Raw genomic sequence first — 4,044 nt, forward strand, 5'->3', positions numbered from 1 at the left:
AAATTAAGAATGTGGCCTCTACAGTCAGATCCATGTTTGAACACTGGCTCAAAACTCCAATGTCCTTTTCTGTAAGGGATAATAATAATATTACCCATAGTAGGTAAACATGGCTCACCTCCTTGCACAACCACATCAAAATTACAACTAAACTACAGAATAACCATCACTCAGAACCATCAGAAATCGAGTTGAATGGAAGTCAGACAACTACAGATATAAGAAACCACATTCATTCAGACTGGTAGGAGCAGCAAAGATGCAGAATGGGCTGGTCCCACATCCACATGTGGTGGATAGAAATTTGGGAGGGATGTTGCAAGAATGAGGAGTCCCAACCTCACACCAGAGCTCCCAGCCTAGGGTTCCAGTGACAGGAAGATAAATCCCTATAACTTCTAGCTGCAAAAACCAGTGGGGATTGAGTCAGTGGAAGAAATTTTTGGAGTCCCAAGCAGTTCCTCTTAAAGAATCCACACAGACTTACTCAGACCCACTCCCTCTGAGCTCCAGCACTGGGGTAGCACTGGGGTTGTAATACACAGGAATACAGGGTGGGAAGGATCAAACAGTAGATAACATTTCAAAGATATCTGAGGGCTTCAGAGTCTGAGTCAGTCAGTGTCTGTCAAACTTTGGGAGACAGGCATTAGTAGCTTGAAAGGCACTAGTGGCCTTTGGGGAGGAACTGGAGTGTCTAGCATCAAGGCAAGAGCTGGGAGACAGCTTTCTCCCAGACAAAAAGGCAAGCAAAGGCCATTGTCCCTTTTCTGAAATCTTCCCGCACGGAGCCAGAGAACCAGCAGGCAGGAGCCATATCTGAGACACTATCAACCTGGCTGACACTGTTGGCCCCACCCTAGAGATCTGCTGAGGCTCTGTCTCACCCAACATATGGGCCCACCTTAGCTGTTAACAATGGTTTTCTATACTTCTTAACTTTTTAAATCCTCCCAAATGAGCAACAACTAGCCTCAGTAAGCCCCCAACCCCCACACTTCTTGCTAAATTGCCCCAGGTCCAGCACTAGGAGCAGCCAGCGGAGGCTAATAGCTTGGTTTCACCAGGGAGCCTCCAAGCCCAGTATAAGTAGTAGCCATTTCCATATTGCTTTATAGCCCATGCAGGGTGACCCTGGGCAGAACATAGGTGGGGGGGAAACCCAAGAGCCTGTGCACCCAATGGAGAGCTACAGACCAAGTTGAAGCTCCACTGCCCTGCCCCTGCACAGCTGGTCCTCCAAGGTGGACAGAGGTTGGTGGTCAGTGGTCACATCCAGTCCTTGCAGCTGACTGGCCTGGGTAAATTCCTCTCACTGACATGCTAACAGCAATGAAGGCTAAACTTCAAGAGGAGGGTGTATTCAGCCCACACAGAGGGCCTACCTTGAGTACCCAGCTTGTGTTATAGGGGAGGCTGTGACACAGGACCCTACACCTACTATATTAGGCCACACTACTAAAAGAGGGAGTCATAGCAACTCTACCTAATACAGAGAAACAAATACAAGGAGGCTGACAAAACAAAAAGTCAAAGAAACATGGCCCAGATGAAAGAACAGATTAAAACTCTAGAAAAAGAACTAAATGAAATGGAGATAAGCAATCTATCAGATGCAGAATTCAAAACAGTGCTTATAAGGATGCTCAATGTTAAAGACTAAGTAGTGAGGACTCAACAATATAAAAAAGATCCAGTCAGAAATGAAGGCTACACTAATGAAAACAATTCACAGAGAAACAACAGTAGAGTGGATGAAGCTCAGAATCAAATCAATGATTTGGAACATAAGGAAGCAAAAAACAACCAATCAGAATGTGGCAGACTCCAGCCAGCAGAATCCGCACATTGTGACTGAAGACAAAAACAAATGCACACAGGCTACAGAAGTCCTGTGGAGAAAAAGGGATGATACAAGTACTCTCTCAGAGTTCTATGGCTGCTTCTTTCAAGAAGAGAGTACTTTGGCCACTCTCTCAAGGGGAGAGTGCACCAACCCATGCCTGGACAGGCTTTAATAAAAGCCTGTTTTTCTCAGGTCTTACATCAAAGGATTTATTATCTATTACGTAGAATATTGTTGTCTACATTTTAGGTGTAATCAAAGAAATGAAAATAACAAATGCAGAAGGGAAAGGTGGTGAGCTGATTAGCTCTGTCCTTGGGAAAGCTCACACAGTCTTTGGAAATAGACAATACGTGGGGGTGGCTTCGCTCGCGAGTCCCCTGGGGTGCCACAGATGAGAGTGAATATGGCCAGGACACGCTATGATCTGCTTGGGAAGGAGAGGTGCCATTTTCCCTGCTAGGAAAAGGCTGTGGGCTGGTGGCCAGTTTCTCAGGGGAAAAAGGCCAGTAGTGGCCAGTTTCTCTGAGGAGAAAAAGGCCCTGAGTACCTTCCTCCATAGCCTTTTATTGGGTTGTAATACACAGGAATACAGGGTGGGAAGGATCAAACAGTAGGTAACATTTCAAAGACATCTGAGGGCTTCAGAATCTGAGTCAGTGTCTGTCAGGAGGAGAGTTGCAGAAACTTTGGAAGACATACTCACTTCCTCTCGGACTCTTATCATATGAATGAAAGCACTCTTAGTAGAGCAAATTTCACTGGTTTATTGACAAGTCTTTGTGATGCCAGATTTTTCCCCAGGACATGCTCTAGCAAGGCAAGGAACCACACCTCTCCCCAACAGGTATTCAGGTTTCAGGGGATTAGAGCCAGGAAGCACTTCTCCCAGAGAACATGGGGACTCAGGCTTTGACAAAGCGGGGGTGGGGGGGTGAGGTTCCATTGCTCTTTGTTGCAGCCCCCCCGAATCCTTCCACGAAGGCCTCCCAAGTGACTGAGTCTGGCTTAGGTTGCCCCCTGCTGTGAGGAGTCTTACCCTTCATTGACTTCTGACCAAGCTTTGGGGGCAGGGAGAGGAAACTGAGGCAGCATTTGCTACCAGAGATAAGCTTTGTCTCCTGCGACTCACATTCCAAAGGTCGTCTCTCACCCTTAGCCACAAGGGGTACAGATACAATTCCTAAAACCAGGCAGAGCAGTCTACAACAACAATAAATATCTACTGTTTCAGACCAGGGTGAGGGAGTTTTAGCAAAAGCAAACCACAACAGTCTGTATGAAGTTTCTAGTTGTGATCCCCCTGGGAAAACACAGTTTGAGTGTCAGGCTATAGCCCACCACCTTGCTTCTGTAGGCTTTCCATACAGAAGTGAGTCACATTTGCTAGACCAAAACAAAATGGTTCCCTACATCAGAACAACAAGAAGAAAAAATCCCCCCCCAAAATCGAGGATAGTGTAAAGAGCCTCTGGGACAACTCCAAGTGTTCCAACACTCACATCTAGGGTTGCCAAAAGGAGAAGAGGAAGAGCAAGAAATTGGAAATCTATTTGAAAAAGTAATAAAAGAAAACTTTTCTAATTTGGTGCAAGAAATAAACATGCAAGTTTAGGAAGCACAGAGAGTCCTAACAAAGATGAATGCAAAGAAATCCACTCCAAGGTACAATCATAATTAAAATGCCAAAGGTTAAAGATAAAGAGAATCTTAAAAGTAGCAAGAGAAAGGCAGTTAGTTACATAAAGGGAAGTTCCCATGAAACTCTCAGCTGATTTCTCTAAAGAAACTTTGTAGGGTACAAGGTATTGGCAAGAAATATTGAAATTCATGAAAAGTAGGAACATACAGCCAAGATTGGTGTATCCATCAAAGCTATTATTTGGAATCAAAGAAGCAGATAAAGAACTTCTTTGATAAGGAAAAACTAAAGGAGTTCATCATCACCAAACCATTATTATATGAAGTGTTTAAGGGGCTTTTCTAAGAAAAGGAAGAAGATCAAAACTATGAACAGTCAAATGGCAATAAATACATACCTATCAAAAATTGAATCTAAAAAACAAACTAAGCAAACAAGAACAGAGACAGAATCATGGATATGGAGAACATTTTGATGGTTGCCAGTTGAGTGGTGGGTATGGGGTAATGGGTAAAGAGGTAAAGTAATTAAGAAGTACAAATATGTAGTTATGGAA

Source organism: Sturnira hondurensis, unplaced genomic scaffold (assembly GCF_014824575.4).
Source record: "Sturnira hondurensis isolate 20B ecotype Veracruz unplaced genomic scaffold, ASM1482457v3 Scaffold0023456, whole genome shotgun sequence".
Taxonomy (NCBI): domain Eukaryota; kingdom Metazoa; phylum Chordata; class Mammalia; order Chiroptera; family Phyllostomidae; genus Sturnira; species Sturnira hondurensis.